General features: G+C 41.0%; 1 protein-coding gene across 11 annotated transcripts in view; it reads right to left on the bottom strand.

Annotated features, from left to right (window-relative positions):
- Positions 1–810, bottom strand: part of fgfr3 (fibroblast growth factor receptor 3) — a 148,330-nt gene extending 147,520 nt beyond the window's left edge. For 9 of the 11 annotated variants that reach the window (XM_061894971.1, XM_061894977.1, XM_061894970.1 and 6 more), the window contains exon 1: positions 379–810. The gene's annotated coding sequence lies outside the window, so the exon portion shown is untranslated. The remainder of the gene's footprint in view (positions 1–378) is intronic. The other 2 variants (XM_061894972.1, XM_061894981.1) reach the window with 1 other exon arrangement.
- Between the last annotated feature and the right edge of the window lie 20,326 nt (positions 811–21,136).

Genomic DNA, 21,136 nt, shown 5'->3' with positions numbered 1-21,136 from the left:
GTTCTCTTGACTATCATCATGAAAAAAAAGGCGTTTTGGTACCAATTCATATTTCATCTTACATGGAAGACTTGAGCGATGCGGCAAGGAGGAACGGAACAGGCACGTCGGGCTTTAACAGGATGCGAAAAATAGCACCATATTGATGTTAATTCATGATTTATATATTGATTCCGTTAGATTGTTGTTTAAATGTTGATGTTTTTTTCTCATCCCGGCATCAAAATGCAGCACAGACCAGAAGAGATGAGGACGACCACTTGCACTTTGATGTTTTTGATTTAGACATAAATGGAGGAATAAACAAACACAACAGAACCGAGCGTGCAAACGCACGCACACGTCAACCTGTAGAGTAGAGGAAAGTGAAGGACGTACCTAATGTAATGTCCGTCCAGGGCAGACTTTATGTCTTCAGGTGTCCAAACATGAAATTCCAGGACACCAAAAAGTACTCTAGAAATCCCCCACGGGTCTTCGGTGTCAACGAGGAGAGAAGAACAAACAACAACAACGACAAAAAAAAGGAAAAGTCACAAATCCTTTCCCTCCACGTCTTGACACGAGCGTCGACTTGTCCACTACTTCTACTAGCAGGTACTAGCAGCAGGTCCTTCCGGTCCAGTCCACAGTGCGCCGCAGTCCACAGAGTCCGAACCTGGCGCCCTCGCTCATGTTGTCTTCGTCACGTGCGCCCAGCCGGTACCGCTCGGCTCGGCAAGTGAAGTTGGACTGGCGGCGCTGCTCCGCTCAGACTGGGTCAAGAAGACCGCAGGCATGGAGGCGGACGTCAAGCTAGCGGGGTTTCGGTGCGCGCGGCGGCTTCACTTCCGTGAGACGTCCTTTCAAAAGAAAAGGTGTGAACGCGCCTTTTTTTAAATAGCAGAAAATCAACTTTTACAGGAATATTAATGAACTAAAAAATTGTTTTTATTTAAAATTATGCTTGTTATTGGATTTTACCAAACTGTTACGCCCTTTCAAATGAAGAGTTGTGAACGTGTTTGTTTTTTTTACATCGCAGAAATTCAGCTTTTACAAGAATATTAATAAACTGTATTTATCTAACATTATGCTTGTTATTGGATTATATCAAACTGTTAGAGACATTCCATTGCATTTTACAGTGAGTAGTAGGTGTTCCACTTTGGTCATTGTTTTTTATCACTTTACAAAAACAATCAATCAATCAATCAATGTTTATTTATATAGCCCTAAATCACATGCGTCCCAAAGGGCTGCACAAACCACTACGACATCCTCGGAAGATCCCACATAAGGGCAAGGAAAACTCACACCCAGTGGGACGTCGGTGACAATGTGTCACGTGGGGGTCGCATTTTAATGCGGGATCGTTCCTCCAACGCAAACATAGACACTCTGGACAACAACTAAAAGGTAAGAATGATTTAATAACAAAAAACAGACGAAAAGAAACGCGTGGCGAAAGCACAGAAGCTAATGCTAACACTAGCACAGGATCAGGTAACAAGAAATCTAGAATTACCAACGAAACAGTTGCATACCGCAAACAAGGGACCAAGACAAGCTGACGGGACAAGGCAGGCTTAAATAAGGAAGTAATTAAAAAAAACAGGTGTGCGTCTGGAACCCTCAGCAGGTGAAATTAATATGTTGCCATGGTGACCAAACTGACTCACAAAAAGGTACACAAACAACAAAGGGAGTCCAAACTAACAGAAAATAACTAAACTAAACATGATCCAGACTACGGATCATGACAGTACCCCCTCCTCAAGGACAGATACCAGATGTCCATAAACAAAAACAAGCAGGGTCAAGAGTCACGGGAGGGCGGAGGGAGGAATTGGCGGTGGGTCGCCAGGCCAAGTGTCCCCGAATCCACCGAGGCAAAGTCTAGTGGCGGCGGCGAGTGGAACGCCGCTGCAGCCGGCGAGGCGGGCGACCAGGGAGCGGCCACATCCGTGGCCGACAGGGAGGTGGATGCACTTGGCGTGGCGGACGACCAGGGGGCGGCCACATCCATGGTCGACGTGGAAGTTGGCACGTCGGCGCCGTCGTAACAGGCGTGGACGCAGCAGAAGACGAGGAGTCAGGCGTGAACGCAGCAGAAGACTTGTCAGGCGTGGACGCAGCAGAAGACGAGGAGTCAGGCGTGAACGCAGCAGAAGACGTGTCAGGCGTGGACGCAGCAGAAGACTTGTCAGGCGTGGACGCAGCAGAAGACGTGTCAGGCGTGGACGCAGCAGAAGACGTGTCAGGCGTGGACGCAGCAGAAGACGTGTCAGGCGTGGACGCAGCAGAAGACGTGTCAGGCGTGGACGCAGCAGAAGACGTGTCAGGCGTGGACGCAGCAGAAGACGTGTCAGGCGTGGACGCAGCAGAAGACGAGACTTGGCTTGGTTCTTGGCATGGCGGTGCTTGGCGGCGTGGAGCTGGTACTGGTACTTGTCGTTGAGCTGGTGCTGGTACTTGTCGTGGAGCTGGTGCTGGTACTTGTCGTGGAGCTGGTGCTGGTACTTGTCGAGCTGGTGCTGGTACTTGTCGTGGAGCTGGTGCTGGTACTTGCCGTGGAGCTGGTGCTGGTACTTGTCGTGGAGCTGGTGCTGGTACTGGTACTTGGCGTGGTGCTGGTACTGGTCGTGGTGCTGGTACTGGTACTGGTACTGGTCGTGGAGCTGGTTCTGGTACTGGTCGTGGAGCTGGTGGAGGCGGCCTAGGAGGAGGTTGCGGCTTGGCTGGGCGCAGTTGTGCCACTCCCCCCGCACCGCCCCCCTGCCCCAGGCCCCCCCCCCCCCCCCAAGGGGCGGATACCAGACGCACTTCTTGCGGTCTGGAACCGTCTTTCGGGGTGGGTGGAGGGAGGTTAGGAGGTGGGTAGAATCCTCCCCTAAAAAATGTTCAGCCAGTTCATTTTCCTCCCCTAAAAAATGTTCAGCAAGTGCATCTCCCTCTCCCACCTGAGATTGTGTGGGAGGACAAGAAGAAAACATCCGTGTCGTGGGCTGGACTAGAGCCATGGGGGGGCGGAGCTTGGCAATCAAAAGAAGACTGAGGAAATCTAAATTTCAAAAAAATGTCCTGGTAGTGTTTTATCTTTGAATTATAGTCTTCTGTAGGTGACTTACACCTAGAGACAGAAGGCACAACAAGAACATTATGGTCCGTGACTTCCTTAGATGACGCCGGCGGAATGATGTCATCGCCGCGCGCCGATTCAGTGACGTCATCAGAAGTGGGCGGAGTGACGTCATGAAGAGTGGATGGAGTGAAGTCGTAGCCGGAGTTCATTTTGTTAGCAGCCCAATCAGAAAATTGTTTGGCAAAATGAGTGACTGGATTACCAAACATCGGCGGCGAGGAAAACTTTGCTGCTTGTGGCGTCTTGCTGTCCGGAGGAGTCTGAGGGAGCGGCGCGTCCCGGTAGCGAAGTGGAGCCCTTTTGGACGGCTGCCGTCTTCGCTGACGCGTCCGGTACTGTGGTGGATCGATGTCCTCGGGCCATACGGAGGTGATCGGAATCAACTTGCCATTAGGACCCCACATCAGGTCCTGGCGCTCCAAGGGCGAGTGGCGTAGAGTCTCCGCTTCCATTGCTCTCCACGTACCTTGCTCCACATCTTCAGAGTCTATGGCGAAGGAACTGTAAGCTTGGTCCCTTCTGTCACGTGGGGGTCGCATTTTAATGCAGGATCGTTCCTCCAACGCAAACATAGACACTCTGGACAACAACTAAAAGGTAAGAATGATTTAATAACAAAAAACAGACGAAAAGAAACGCGTGGCGAAAGCACAGAAGCTAATGCTAACACTAGCACAGGATCAGGTAACAAGAAATCTAGAATTACCAACGAAACAGTTGCATACCGCAAACAAGGGACCAAGACAAGCTGACGGGACACGGCAGGCTTAAATAAGGAAGTAATTAAAAAAAACAGGTGTGCGTCTGGAACCCTCAGCAGGTGAAATTAATATGTTGCCATGGTGACCAAACTGACTCACAAAAAGGTACACAAACAACAAAGGGAGTCCAAACTAACAGAAAATAACTAAACTAAACATGATCCAGACTACGGATCATGACACAATGATGACTATGAGAACCTTGGAGAGGACCACATATGTGGGCAACCCCCCCACCCACCCCCAACTCCTGTAGGGGACCGAAAGCAATGGATGTCGGGCGGGTCTAACATGATACTGTGAAAGTTCAATCCATAGTGGATCCAACACAGCCGCGAGAGTTCAGTTCAAAGTGGATCCAAGACAGCAGCGAGAGTCCCGTCCACAGGAAACCATCCCAAGTGGAGTCGGATCAGCAGCGTAGAGATGTCCCCTACCGATACACAGGCGAGTGGTCCATCCTGGGTCCCGACGAGCGGCCCATCCTGGGTCCCGACTCGGGACCCAGGATGGAATGTCTTTAACAGTTTGATATAATCCAATAACAAGCATCCATGGCCACCGGACCGGACCCCCTCCACAAGGGAGGGAGGGACAGAGGAGAAAAAGAAAAGAAGCGGCAGATCAACTGGTCTAAAAAGGAGGTCTATTTAAAGGCTAGAGTATACAAATGAGTTTTAAGGTGAGACTTAGATGCTTGGAGGTCAATTAAATTGCAGTCAAGCTACAGTACAAGCAGAATGATAATCACACAAATGAGCATACTACGTCATAATTTTGCTCTATTTGCCAATACACTATTATCTTATTAGCCCAATAAAACGCTTGTTTGTATTTTAGTTCATATTAATGGTTCACATTGTATAAAAAAAAGACACAGTGTACCAAGTCAGATTCCATGTACGTTAAACATACCTGGTTTCCCATGCTTTTATTTTGGAGGCGAACTGCTCTTGGTTCAGTGTTTGTTGCAGACGTGATTGTTTGCTCCTCTTAAGAGGGGGTGTGGAGATCAGATTTCCCTGCGGGGCTGCTGGAGGCAGCAAGCGTAGTGACGGATGGTCCATCCAGCACCTCCCACGTCCCCTTACACCGTGTCTGATCCACGGAGCCACTGTGCCGCAGGCTTCGTTGCACTTTTCTCGTCCGAAAGTCCACTAGAAAGGACATACTATGTCCCCGATGGGTGAGGACAAAAGTCCACTGGGACCCATGTGTAGTTCCAAACGTACATTTCTCTTCTCACAGCACTTTAAATACACTTAAAAAACAAACAAAAAAAACCATTGGAAATAAAAAAATAAATAAATAATCTGTTCCATGGTCAAACTGTGGCCATCGTGGAAACTTCACACCAGTAGAAATAAGTGAATGAAACCAAATCAAGAGTGAGTGATACCTCAGTTTTTGTTAGTAGATGATTTCAAAATGTACGATGAAAACTGAATCTTGCATACATTGACGCATATTTCCCAAAATAATCTAATTATCAAAATACAGTGGAACCTCGATTCACGAATATAATTGGTTCTTAAAAACCGTTCATAAACTGTAAAAATTTTGAATAGTGAAGCATTATTCCCAATAAGAATCAGTTTAAACTCGATAAGAATCAATATAAACTCGAATAATGGTTTCTAGCCTCGTATAAGTCCCTATTTTAGTACAAAAGCTGCACTCTTTGAAGACACTATAATGTATATGTATGTATGTATATATATATATATATATATATATATATATATATATATATATACATACATAAATACATATAAGTATATATGTAAATATGTATATATATTTATGTATGTTTGTATACATATATGCATATATCTATATATGTGTATGTGTGTATACATCTGTAAATACACATACACATATGTATATTCAAACCCCAAAACTAGTGAAGTTGGGACGTTGTGTAAATTGTAAATAAAAACAGAATACAATGATTTGCTAATCCTCTTCAACCTATATTCAATTGAATAGGCTGCAAAGACAAGATACTTGATGTTCGAACTTGTTATTTTTTGCAAATATTAGCTCATTTGGAATTTGATGCCTACAGCACGTTTAAAAAAAGATGGCACAAGTGGCAAAAAGACCGAGAAAGTTGAGGGATACTCATCAAACACTTGTTTGAAATATCCCAAAGGTGAACAGACTAATTGGGAATTTGGTACCATGATTAAGTATAAAACGAGACTTCCCTGAAATGCTCAGTCGTTCACAAACAAGGATGGGGTGAGGGTCACCACTTTGTGAACAAATGCGTGAGCAAATTGTCAAACAGTTTAAAAATAACATTTCTCAACCAGTGTTTGCAAGGAATTCACAAATCTTTGTATTCTGTTTTTATTTACGAATTACACAACGTGCCAACTTCACTGGTTTTGGGTTATGTGTGTGTGTGTATGCATATATATACATATATATATATATATATATATATATATATATATATATATATATATATATATATATATATATATATATATATATATATATATTTGTGCCACAGCGGCATCTTTTGGATGAGTTTGCTCACTGCAAGTTCTGCTGGTTGAACGTCGGCAGTATTTTCTTTTGTTTAGCGCCTTGAACTGGACGTATAAGTGCCGTTCTGTCTTCTAGTCCAGTGTTTGTTAACCAAAGGGCCGCCCAAAAATATATGCTATTCGGATGTGGTATGTATAGGCCGCAATGTTACTCGGTGTAATCCACTTTTCCACCTCTTGTGGCAGTAATGACAACATTAAACAAACAGAAGAAGTCTGGAGCTAAAGTCATGGAGAAGTTTTTTCACTTAAATGTTACTTTCATCCAACCATCCATCCATTTAAGAAACATTATATAATTATCTATTATTATCAATTGAGTTAAAGTACATTTTAGCACTGTGTAATGTATGTACATTTATTTTTTATCAATCCGTTTTTTGGTTTCATAGTTCATATTTTTATATCATTTGACAAGGTTTATCCTGTCAAACTGTATGTAGATATAATTATTGAATACGAATAAAATCAAGAGTAAAATTACTCATTCAGTGTTATATTCGAGTTAATCTTGGGCCGTTCCGTTGTGGAAAAGTTGGGCCCCTAAGTAAAAAAAAGTTAGGGGGGGGGGGGGGGGGGTTGGTTGGCCACATATGCGGTCCTCTCCAAGGTTTCTCATAGTCATCATTGTCACCAACGTCCCACTGGGTGTGAGTTTTCCTTGCCCTTATGTGGGCCCTACCGAGGATGTCGTAGTGGTTTGTGTTGTGGTTTGTGCAGCCCTTTGAGACACTAGTGATTTAGGGCTATATAAATAATAATTGATTGATTCTTTCAGTCCACAGCATTTCTACTCGTACGGCTTCTTCATTCATCACCTCAAGCAATGTTTGTAAGTTTTACAATGTAACTAAAACAATTTTTACTTTTCAAACCGTCACATGGTTGATTGTATGTGCTATCGGTAACATGTTTACGAGTGTTTGTGTTTGCATTATTGACTTACAAGTGCATTATATTTGTATTTTTTCAGTTAGATAAACTCTTAAGCTGATTGGAAAGATAGCTTCCGCAGCTAGCGGGTCCATGACCATCACTTCTGTTTTGTTTGATCAGCCGTTTTACTGCCGCGTTACAGGCACCGTTTGGAAACAATTAAGGTATGTAAATAAACGTTTACAGACTTTCTGTGTAAATAACTAATTTCCCAACATTTATATTTATATTTTTATATTTATATTTTAGTCCAGCGCGGCTAATAAATGGAAAACATTTTTATATGGTCTGGAAAATATGGTAGCTTTTCCCTGGGCTCCCAAAGGACTAAATACAGCCCTGTTCTTTGGTGAATTTGGTGTTCCATTTCCTGTTCTGCGGCTATCATCACATTTTTCCGTGATTGCCACATGATTGCAGTTGAACGTCGCGTTTGACTGTTGAAGCGAATTCGGATATAGAATTGACCACTTACGGGTCACTTCTGACGTCGTTTGTGACGTCCTGTAAGGGAAAGCTAGCATCCATCAGCTGTCTGACAGAAGCTAACAGGTCCTGCAGCGGACGGCTCCTGGGGGTCTCACAGTAAACAACGTTTAACCGCCCGTTTAATCTGCAACGAGCCGCGGGGCCTAATTGGCGCGCACAGGGCGCCCCTCCAAAACAACACGTTAGCCGCTGACATGGCCCTAAATGCTGTTATGAGGGGGCGACTTTATGACGCCATAAAGCGGATCAGTGACATCCCCCTCAGGCCGGGAGGAGTGTGCCGCTGTCGTCCCTCTCTGTTTGTCCTCTTTGATTTGCAGCAATCAGCACGCTGTAAATAACAGCAACAGTCATACTTTATATACTGTACACACTTTATATACTGTACATACTTTATATACTGTACATACTTTATATACATGCTTTATATACTGCACATACTTTATATACTGTACATGCTTTATATACTGTACATACTTTATATACTGTACATACTCTATATACTGTACATACTACGGTATATGCTTTATATACTCTACATACTTTATAAATGGTAAATGGTAAATGGGTTGTACTTGTAAAGTGCTTTTCTACCTCTTTTTAAGGAGCCCAAAGCGCTTTGACAGTATTTCCACATTCGCCCATTCACACACACATTCACACACTGACGGCGGGAGCTGCCATGCAAGGCGCTCACTAGGACCAATCAGGAGCAAGGGTGAAGTGTCTTGCCCAAGGACGCAACGGACGTGACTAGGATGGTAGAAGGGGGGGATTGAACCAGTAACCCTCAGATTACTGGCACAGCCACTCTACCAACTTCGCCGCGCCGTCCCCCTATGTACCGTACATACTCTATACTGTACATACTTTATATATCTTACATACTTTATATACTGTACATCCCTTGATATACCGTACACACTGTATATATTGTACATACTTTATATACTGTACATACCTTAATATACCGTACACACTATATATACTGTACATACTTTATATACTGTACATAATTTACATACTGTACCTACTTTATATACGTACATAATTTATATACTGTATATACTGCACATACTTTATATATCGTACATACTTTATATACTGTAAATACTTTGCATACCTTACATACTCTATATAATGTACATACTTTGTATACCATACATACTTTATATACTGTACACACGTTATATACTGTACATACTTTATATACCTCAGGTTTTTATCATTTAACGCCGCTAAACAATGTGTCATTAAACCAGGTTATCTTTCCTTACTAAATGTATTCATTCTTTCCATTTTGACAGAAAAAAAAACATTTGCACTTGCATATTTTTAAAACTTTGATGTTTTCTAAAGACCCAACAAATATTATATTATCCATTCATCCATCCACCCGTCCATCTGTCCTATTCCGCCTATCTGAGGTCGAGTCATGGGGGCAGCAGCCCAAGCAGAGATGTTATGTCATTGTACATTTCAAACGTCCATCCATCCATCCATTTTCTACCGCTTATTCCCTTTTGGGGTCGCGGGGGGCGCTGGCGCCTATCTCAGCTACAATCGGGCGGAAGGCGGGGTACACCCTGGAGAAGTCGCCACCTCATCGCAGGGCCAACACAGATAGACAGACAACATTCACACTCACATTCACACACTAGGGCCAATTTAGTGTTGCCAATCAACCTATCCCCAGGTGCATGTCTTTGGAAGTGGGAGGAAGCCAGAGTACCCGGAGGGAACCCACACATTCACGGGGAGAACATGCAAACTCCACACAGAAAGATCCCGAGCCTGGATTTGAACCCAGGACTGCAGGAATAAAGATGAATACTTGAACAACTTCTCGACTGTAAATTTTACGGTCAACAAACAATGAAACCGTTTTTCACTGTAATATGCTGTAAAAAATGTTTGATGCTAAAATTCTGGCAACTGAGCTTCCATTTTTTTACTGCAAATTTGTTTTTACAGTGTGCGTACAAAACAATCTAATAATCAAATACAAAGGCAATAATGTAAAGATGTTAGGAGGTGAATCCTTATACCTTTGTAATCATGTATTATTCACTATGACAGCAACTATAAATGCCATGTGGCCCCAAATGAAAAATATTTCGACAACCCTGCTTTACATACGTTATGTACGGGTTCCGTTGAGTAGTATGCTAAACATTTGCTTCATTATTTTAGCACAGTTTTTATTTTCCTATAGTCAAACACGGTGTTACTGTTCAAACTGTGTATAAAGTTACACTGGCCAAATATATTAAATATACTTGTTAAATACAACCTCTGCCTTGTTTTTATTGAATACTTAGGCCTAATAAGCCACTGTATTTCCATGTTGGTCATTATGGCGGTACTTGGAGTGCCAAGTGTTTTCTGGGGTGGTACTTAGTGAAAAAAGTTTGAGAACTACTGACTGTCATGCAACGTTTACAACCACTGGACGCTTTATTAGGTACACCAGCTCATGGCATCCATTGCCAAGATTCAGCCTTTAAATGGATAATAATGGTGACTTTTGATTGACACTGTCAATACGTTATTATTGTACCCTGTATCATACTGACACCTGTTTCCTCATGTGTTTGATATCTCCTTTAGCTACCTAAAATTGGACAAACAGCTATCAGGATCATGCATAAGTAATACGTACTCAACATATTTTTTACTTTGTTATTATGTGCTTTTGATTTGACTTATACTACAGGTGTGATGTATGCATGTTTTATTTTGTTATTGTATTAAATGTATTTATTTATTTGACAATGACAGTACAATTAAACATTGCTGCCCATGGGTAACTGATGTCAAAGTACATAGGACTTCTAGCCACAGGCTAATTTGCAACCCTCGTCCCTGGTTAGGCTTTTAAAGAAAAGTTGAGAAATATGAAAAACAAAAGCAAAAGGATTAAGGCAAGCACAAAATAAAAATACACTACAATGATTGGCCATCTTACACCCAGTTTTAGTGCTCACACTAATGATTTTCCTTAAGCCAGTTTTTCAGTTTTGTGGAGAAAAGTTTAATGTCCGACAGTGACTTTAACTCCAGTGGCAAAGAGTTCCACAGATGTGAGGCCTTCACTGAGAACGCAGACTGAACCAGAGAGGTCCGGCACGTCTGTATGTGTGTATATATATATATATATATATATATATATACACATATATATATATATATATATATATATATATATATATATATATATATATATATATATATGTATATATGTATATATATATATATATATATATATATATATATATATATATATATATATATATATATATATATATATATATATATATATATATATATATATATATATATGTAGGTGTGGGAAAAATCACAAGACTACTTCATCTCTACAGAACTGTTTCATGAGGGGTTCCCTCAATCATCAGGAGATTTTAATGGAAGCATTCACATACAATGGTTTATTTATATAGGGCACAGAGTGGGTGGGTACAGGCAGACGTAAGGGTGTGGTGATTGGCTCATGTGTTGCCTAGGAGGTGTTTCCATCTGTGGCGGCATGTTGAAGATCTGGATGATATATAATAAACAGTTTCTCTTTTAAGCATAGGTTGCATCTTTTATTACCACTGTTGTAAGGTGTGCTGGATGCAAGAATTTGCCATATTATTGAATATTCAAAATTATTGTCTTTGAGGTTCCAAATGTGCTTGCTGAGTTCTGTAGAATTCCGCAAAGTCTGGTTTCTAAAGGAGGCCTTGTGATTATTCCATCTGGTTTTACACGCTCCTTCGGTTAATCCTACGTACGTGTCGGATGTGTTAATGTCCTTGCGTGTTACCTTTGCTTGGTAAACGACTGATGTTTGTAAGCACCCTCCGTTGAGAGGGCAATCAGGTTTCTTGCGACAGTTACATTCCTTATTGGTTTCAGAGTCGTTTAGTCTGGGGGTAGGCAGTCCTTTTGCAATTGCTTTGTTGTGGTTTGAAATGATTTGTTGTATGTTATTCATACAGGTGTAGCTCAATTTAATGTTGTTCTTATTGAATATTTTTCTTAGGGTGTTGCCTATGGGGAAGTGTTTGTCGATCAGAGTGAAGAACTTGTGGCCGATATTGGTTGAGACGTTTTTGCTGAATGGTGGGTTGTACCAGATGATGTTTTTTCGTTATCTGCTCTTTTTTGGTTGGTTTCCTGCCGTGGGTTCATAGGTGAGGGTGAAGTTGTATCCGCTTTCATCAAGTGCTTTCTGGTTCGGGGGGGTTGCTTGGTCGAATTCAGCTTTGCTAGATGACAGCATCGATTGCCTTTTATTAATTCCGGTAGGTATTCTTTTCGTGGTGGTGGGTGTCATGGTGCACATATTGGAGTGTTGTGTTGGGTTTCGTGAATGGTTGGTAGCTGTTATTTCTCAGGTTGAAAGTGACGTCGAGGAAGTTGACGGTTTGCTTGTTGGCTTCAATCGTGATCCGTAGGCCGTTCTCTTTGAAGATTTGGCATATGCGCTTCTTGGTATTCTCGCAGCTCCTTGGCGAGGCGCAGCACACTGCCAGTCCGTCATCACGGTAAATACCAAGGTTCAGGTTGAGGCTAGCAAGCTGGGAGAGGAGGAAACTCCCGACGGGTTCACACGTTTCTGCTCCCTCAAAACTCCCCATAGTAACGTCAAATGTTGAATTGTTCTTTTTTTGCCATGGTGTACTGTTGCGGATGAGTATGGAGTTCTTTGCGTGGATGATGATGTTTCTTTCGTTGCCTGTGATTGAGTCGTAGTCTGAGGCGAAGTCTAGTGCTTGGGTCAGTAGGTCTTGCGTGATGGAAGGGTAAAATTCTTCGATGTCGAAGGAGATAAAGTTGTGTTGTTGTTTGTCTTGGATGTTGTTAAACCATATATATATATATATATATATCTATATATATATCTATATATATATATATATATATATATATATATATATATATATATATATAGATATATATATATATATATTAGGGGTGGGCCAATGAATGCGTTAATTACGAGTTAACTCATCAATCTATTAACGCCGACAATTATTTTATCGCACATTTGCGTATGTTGTTTACGTACTTTTATTTTGTTAACGCCTTTTCTTAAAAAGATGGCGTCGCCCGGATGGGCTTCGGGGTCGAGGGGCTCTTGGTAAAGATGGAACATTTGGCAAAAATACCGGACAATTCTGCAACTTTCATGGCTGGTTTACAGCGTGGTCACTCCGGGATCACTTACGGCCGCCAGACAATTCTGGATGTGGATAGATTGGGCCGTTTTGGACTGAATGATGCGTGCTTGCTAGACCGGCTAGCTAGCATGGGAATACTTTGCCGGCTACATCCAGCGGCCTGTGAAGCAGCGGAGTATATGTGTTGTCTGTCTATTTATGAATAATGCAGACGAGGAGTGTTGGCTGAGTTCTAAACGTTTACTTTCAGAGCGTGCATATCACAACATACAAGATGCCGTCATGGCGACACACAACCTATACCGGGCTACCGCGCATGCTCGTCACTCCTGTTGCATGCTGGGTAGGGTAGTTCTTTTTTTCCCTGGCTCATAACATCACAATATAGTACCATGTATATGCGTTCAGTTTATCAAAGCACCAAGCAAACAATCGGAAAATTCCCATCATATCAATTCCTAAATATGGTCATAATTATTTTAAGTGCACTACGCAGAATAAACACAACATTATTAATATTGCTACTACGGATAATTTGATCAAAAATTCCCTAAAACAGCCCACTACCTATAATATAGGTTTTTCAAACATAAGATCCCTGATAAAAAAAATGTTTCTGCTGTTACCTCAGAAATTGCCTGTTCAGATGTTATGATTATGGCTCAGAGATTTGTATGTAGATTATATTTATTTTCCATAACAAACAGGATAACCTAAATACCCTGGCAGTGGCAATACGCTTAAATGTTTGTATTTACATTTTTTGAGTTGATTTTCATAAAATATGCTATTTAACTGCTACTGTTTAACAAGGACTGATTTAAATTGTGTTTGCACAACAAATGTTTTGGCGCTTTTGTTCATGTGAGAGAATATTCCACTAAAGGATATTACCACATGGGCTCAGGAACCCGTCAGAAAACCACTGTCAGTAAGTACAGTTTGTCACTACATCTGTAAGTGCAAGTTAAAAGTACTTTGCAAAGCCAAAGCCATTTATCAACGACACCCAGAAACCCTGGCGGCTTCTCTGGGCCCGAGATCAGCTAAGATGGACTGCTGCAAAGTGGAAAAGTGTTCTGTGTTCTGACGAGTCCACATTTAAAATTCTTTTTTGGAAACGATGAATGTCGTGTCCTCCGGACCAAAGAGGAAAAGAACCATCTAGGTGCAAAGTTGAAAAGCCAGCATCTGAGATGGTATGGGGGTGCATTAGTGCCCAAGGCATGGGTAATTTACACATCTGTGAAGGCACCATTAATGCTGTAAGGTCTTTACAGGTTTTGGAGCAACATATGTTGTCGTCCAAGCAACGTTATCATGGACGCCCTTGCTTATTTCAGCAAAACAAGGCCAAGTCACTTGTTACAACAGCATGGCTTCATAGTAAAAGAGTGTGGGTACTAGACTGGCCTGCCTGTAGTCCAGACCTGTCTCCCATTGAAAATGTGTGGCGCATTATGAAGCCTAAAATACCACAATGGAGACCCCGGACTGTTGAACAATTTAAGCTGTACATAAAACAAGAATGGGAAAGAATTCCACCTGAAAAGCTTAAAAAATGTGTCTCCTTAGTTCCCAAACGTTTATTGAGTGATGTTAAAAGAAAAGGTGATGTAACACAGTGGTGAACATGCCCTTTCCCAACTACTTTGGCACCTGTTGCAGCCATGAAATTCTAAGTTAATTATTATTTGCCCCAAAAAAATAAAGTTGCTGACTTTGAACATCAAATATCTTGTCTTTGTAGTGCATTCAACTGAATATGGGTTTAAAAGGATTTGCAAATCATTGTATCACACGGGGCGGCATACCTCGGTTGGTAGAGCGGCCGTGCCAGCAACTTGAGGTTTGCAGGTTCGATTCCCGCTTCCGCCATCCTAGTCACTGCCGTTGTGTCCTTGGGCAAGACACTTTACCCACCTGTTCCCAGTGCCACCCACACTGGTTTAAATGTAACTTAGATATTGGGTGCTTTGAATCACTATAGAACAGCGCTATATAATTCTCTTCACTTTTATTCCCTTTATATTTACATCTAACACTATTTCCCAAGTCACATATATATATATATATATATATATATATATATATATATATATATATATATATATATATTAGGGCTGCGAATCTTTGGGTATCCCACGATTCGATTCAATGTCGATTCTTGGGGTCGCGATTCAATTATATATCGATGTTTTTAGATTCAACGCGATTCTCGATTCAAAAACGATATTTTTCCAATTCAAAACGATTCTGTATTCATTCAAAACATAGAATTTCAGCAGGATCCACCCCAGTGTGCTGACATGCTAGCAGAGTAGTAGATTTTTGTAAAAAGCTTTTGTAATTGTATAGGACAATGTTTTATCAGCTGATTGCAATAATGTTAATTTGTTTTAACGATTAAAATAACCAAAAATATGACTTATTTTATCTTTGTGAAAACATTGGAATCAGTGTGTTGTCAAGCTTATGAAATGCGTTGCAAGTGTAAGCCACTGTGACACTATCGTTCTTTTTTATTATTTTTATAAATGTCTAATGATAATGTCAATGAGGGATTTTTAATCACTGCTATGCTGAAGTTATAACTAATATTGATACTGTTGTTGATACATTTTTTTTTTGTTTCACTACTTTTGGTTTGTTCTGTGTCGTGTTTGTGTCTCCTCTCAATTGCTCTGTTTATTGCAGTTCTGAGTGTTGCTGGGTCAGGTTTGGTTTTGGAATTGGATTGCATTGTTATGGTATTGCCTTGTATTGTTCTGTTGGATTGATAAAAAAAAAATGTAAATAAAAAATAAAAATAAAAATAAAAAATCCCCAAAAATAAATCGATTTAAAAAAAAAAAAGAGAATTGATTCTGAATCGCACTACATAAAAATCACAATTCGTCTTCGAATCGATTTTCCCCCACAGCCCTAACACACACACACACACACACACACACACACACACACACACACACACACACACACACACACACACACACACACACATATATATATGTGTGTGTGTATATATATATATATATATATATATATATATATATATATATATATATATATATATATATAAATGAGGGCTGCGAATCTTCAATTGCTCTATTTATTGCAGTTCTGAGTGTTGCTGGGTCAGGTTTGGTTTTGGAATTGGATTGCATTGATATGGTATTGCTGTGTATTGTTTTGTTGGATTGATAAAAAAAGAAAAAAAAAAAGGATTAAAAAAAAAATGACAATGGATTCTGAATCGCACAAAGAGCGTATCGCGATTCAAATTCGAATTGATTTTTTCCCACACCGCTAATATATGTATATAAAGTCTCCAGAACACTCAACTTATACTGTAAATGTTTGAACATTCTTGATCGTAAATTTGTCAAAATGGCAATTTTCTTTTTTTTTTTCTTTCTGTTTTTACAAATTACTTAAACGTTTTTGTACTACAGTAGTCATTGCACTTCAAGTATTGCGGCTTCACAACATTGTAGGTCTTATTTTACTTTTTTACGGTTTTATTTGTCATATTTTCAACATTTGTTGAAAATATGACAAATATGCCAAATATATATATATATATGACAAATATGCCATTTTCAAGCATAAAAATGGCTAGATGGTAATGTTTGTAGCTTGTATGTTTTGTTTAGCACTTAGCATCTTCTAAAACATGTGACTCATCCTCCTTAGATTTAGATTTAAAAATATAAGGTTCTGTATCATCATTTGCCCCAAAGTAGTTGTTTTTGGCTCACATAAAGTCTGCCATGATTTGTAATGTTGCTGTTTTTGATGGAAATAGCGAAAGTTATGCTAAAAATGTGACATGTTATGAATGTTACCACATTACATATATACTTACAGCCTGTACAGTATATAAAATCATAATGGAGATTTTGGGGTGTTTCCAATGTGCTCCATAGGCGGAATCGATAGAATCCTATTACCTCCATTGGTAGCTGACTCTTGCTAGTGTTTATTTACTAGCTAGAAAGCATACAATAAACGGTGTGCGTCTCTCACATAAGGATTGTGACTGATAGGCAAAACGTGTATTTGTTTTAAGTGCTGCTCAAATAGTATGAAAGTAGTTGCCATCGCGACAAAGTGAAGAAGAGAAGGAGGGTGTAGCGATGAAAGTGATGCTACGCGAAGTGTGAGAAAGGTTGCCGGAACAAAAGCCAGTCGGCCGGGAGAGGAGGTCGTGCAGATGGTGAGAATGCTCAGGCAGACAGCTTCAGTACTGATGGGCCACATGACCAAATGACCCCTCAAACACACACACACACACACACACACACACACACACGCACACACACACACGCGCGCACACTGACACACAAACCCTTCAGATGTTGGCAAGGAAAACAAAACTCCTCCTCACACCCCCACAACACGCTAATTTGAAATGAGACTCTCCCTGTTTTAAACACACACACACACACACACACATACACACACACACACACACATGCACACACACGCTTGATTTCAGAGTACCACTACGTGAAGTTTACTTGCGCAACAACAACAAAAGTTGGCGCATTAGTGTTCCTAATATTTTGTCCAGCATGATTCAGTACTTTTATATTTACCACGGAACATGTTGTAATGGGAATTTAATGGCACGGGAATACCTGCAACACAAACTCAACCCCCCCCCCCCCCCCCCCACACACACACACACACACAAACCCCCCCACCCACGCCGGGGGGTTCGGATAAGCATGAGGCGAACAATGAGGCCTTTTCATTTAGCACAGAGTTAAAAATTAAACTGAATAGTTCATTTGGGTGGCAAAAGCTTCCACAGGTTCAAACAACGAAACATCATGAGGATCAAAAATCCTTTAATGACAGGAGCAATCCAAACCACTCTAAAAACGTCAGTCAAAAATTAGGTACATGACAGGGTAGCGCTGCCGTTTTTAGAAAGGATTTTGCAAAAAGACCAGTAAAGGATCCTCTTCACAACAGGAGCCATCTGCTGTTTGTGACAACGTACTGCAAAAAATGCCTGTCAAATATCCTCTATGTGGAAAAAAAGCTCTGCTGTGTTCAGGAATCCGCGGTAAAAACCCAGTCATCAAAGATCGTCTAAATGACAGGAGCAATCTGCTGTTTTTGACGACTTACTGCAAAATTTCCTGTCAAAGATCCTCTACTCAGGGGTCTGAAACTCACTTTACCTGGAGGCCACTGGATGCAGAGTCTGGGTGAGGCTGGGCCCCGAGAAAATATTTCCTAAAAAATGTTTGCATACTCCTCAGCATGTCTAGTTGTATAATGATGTATCAAATTGTATTCCTTGTACGCCAAAACTTTCTCTGTGCGAATAAGACACGTCGGGGTGCCCGAGTGTTATCCGGTGTCATATAAAAATATATGTAATGTTCATCGTGTGAGGAAATGCAAACTAAACAATAAAAAAAACAAATAACGGTTTGAATTGGTCCAGGTTATCGGGGACTGTTATTACTGACGGACAGGTCTCGCGGTGTGACTGCAGCCAGGCATGCAAGAAAACCCTCGTCTCCATGGCAACGTCTCTGTCACTTTCAGTCATTTGCCGTTTTCCCACTAACGCAGGGGTAGGCAACCCAGAATGTTGAAAGAGCCATTTTGGACCCAAATAACACAATGCTGTCAAGCGACATTCATATAAAACTTGCGGGCCGCACTAACAATAAACTTTCATATTAAGGTGGGGGCCGCAAAATAACGTCTCAACACGCGGCCCGCAATAGGCCCGTGTGTTTGAGACCCCTGCTCTACATGATATAAAAAGTGCTGTTTTTCGGAATCTGCGGCAAAAACGGCAGTCAAAGATCTTCAAAACGACAGGAGCAATCTGCTGTTTTTGACAACCTACTGAAAAAATGCCTGTCAAACATGACAGAATAGCTGCTGTTTTTAGGACTCTGCTACAGTTTAAAGATCTTCTAAATGACAGGAGCATTCAGCTGTTTTATATATATATTGTATATACCTATTACACAGTGCTAAAATAATAGAAGTAACTAAAATACTAAGATTATCGGTCCTGCTAGACACCGACACCTATTTAATAATACCACCTTAACATTTGACAACCAAACAATGACAAAAGGCGACTCGGTAAAGAATCTGGGTATTATCTTCAACCCAACTCTCTTGTTTGAGTCACACATTAAAAGTGTTACTAAAACGTCCTTCTTTCGTCTCCGTAATATCGCTAAAATTAGTTCCATGTTGTCCACTAACGACACTGACATCATTATTCATGCCTTCGTTACGTCTAGTCTCGATTACTGTAACATATTATTTTCAGGTCTCCCCATGTCTAGCATTAAAAGATTACAGTTGGTACAAAATGCGGCTGCTAGACTTTTGACAAAAACAAGAAAGTTTGATCATATTACGCCTAAACTGGCTCACCTGCACTGGCTTCCTGTGCACTTAAGATGTGACTTTAAGGTTTTACTACTTACGTATAAAATACTACACGGTCTAGCTCCAGCCTATCTTGCCGATTGTATTGTACCATATGTCCCGGCAAGAAATCTGTGTTCAAAGAACTCCGGCTTATTAGTGATTCCCAAAGCCCCAAAAAAGTCTGTGGGCTATAAAGCGTTTTCTATTCAGGCTCCAATACTCTGGAATGCCCTCCCGGTAACAGTTCGAGATGCTACCTCAGTAGAAGCATTTAAGTCTCACCTTAAAACTCATTTGTGTACTCCAGCCTATAAATAAACCCCCCCTTTTAGACCAGTTGATCTGCCGTTTCTTTTCTTTTCCGTTCTGCCCCCCTCCCCTTTGTGGAAGAGGGGGGGGGGGCACAGGTCCGGTGGCCATGGATGAAGTGCTGTCTGTTCAGAGTCGGGACCCGGGGTGGACCGCTCGCCTGAGCATCGGTTGGGGACATCTCTGCGCTGCTGACCCGTCTCCGTTCGGGATGGTCTCCTGCTGGCCCCACTATGTACTGGACTCTCACTATTATGTTAGATCCACTATGAACCGGACTTTCACAATATTATGCTAGACCCACTCGACGTCCATTGCATCCGGTCACCCACATCTGTGGTCCTCTCCAAGGTTTCTCATAGTCATTCTCATTGACATCCCACTGTGTTGTGAATTTTTCCTTGCACTTATGTGGTATCTGAACCGAGGATGTCGTTGTGGCTTGTGCAGCTCATTGAGACACTTCTGATTTATGGCTATATAAATGAACATTGATTGATTGATATGGCGACCTGTCCAGGGTGTACGCCACCTTCCACTCGAATGCAGCTGGGATAGGCTCCAGGAACCCTGGCAACCTCCCTACAGGGACAAGCGGTAGAAAATGGATGGATGGATATATGTTTGTTAGGATACAGGATATAAATATTATATGTATTTTCAGTATTTTCGTCATGATTTTATTATTTTTCCACTGTGTAATACGTATTTATGTGGGTTCTTCCAAGGATGTCGTAGTGGTTTGTGCAGCCCTTTGAGACACTTGTGATTTGGGGCTATATAAATAAACATTGATTGATTGATTGATTGATTATATATATAAATATATATATATATATATATATATATATATATATATATATATATATATATATATATATATATATATATATATATATATATATATATATATATATATACACACCGTATTTCTTTGAATTGCCGCCGGGGTGCAAATTAATTTAAAACCTCTTCTTACTCCTGCGCTTACCAAAGGCATGCGGTAAAAGTAAGCATGCGCTAATTATTTTAAAACCTCTTCTCACTCCGGCACTTACCAAAGGTATGCAGTACAAATTGGAGTGTGATGTAAGCTTGGACCTTAAATCCTACTGAATAACACTTAATCTTCTTCCCTTTTTGCGATTTCAAATGACCAGTATTGAAATCAGTCTCCTCCATTTTGAAAATGATGACAGGGGAAGTGTCACTCGTGACGTCACGAGTTTGACCAGGCGGTAATACCAAGCATGCACCAATTATTTTGGGAAGCGAGTTTGACCCGGGAGTAATTCAAGGCAGGCTATATGCCCTGCGGCAATTCAAGGAAATACGGTATATATATATATA

The sequence above is a fragment of the Nerophis ophidion genome, linkage group LG03 (assembly GCF_033978795.1).
Source record: "Nerophis ophidion isolate RoL-2023_Sa linkage group LG03, RoL_Noph_v1.0, whole genome shotgun sequence".
Taxonomy (NCBI): domain Eukaryota; kingdom Metazoa; phylum Chordata; class Actinopteri; order Syngnathiformes; family Syngnathidae; genus Nerophis; species Nerophis ophidion.
Note: the sequence above shows the minus strand (reverse complement) of the source record. Positions and strands in the feature narration are given on the sequence as shown.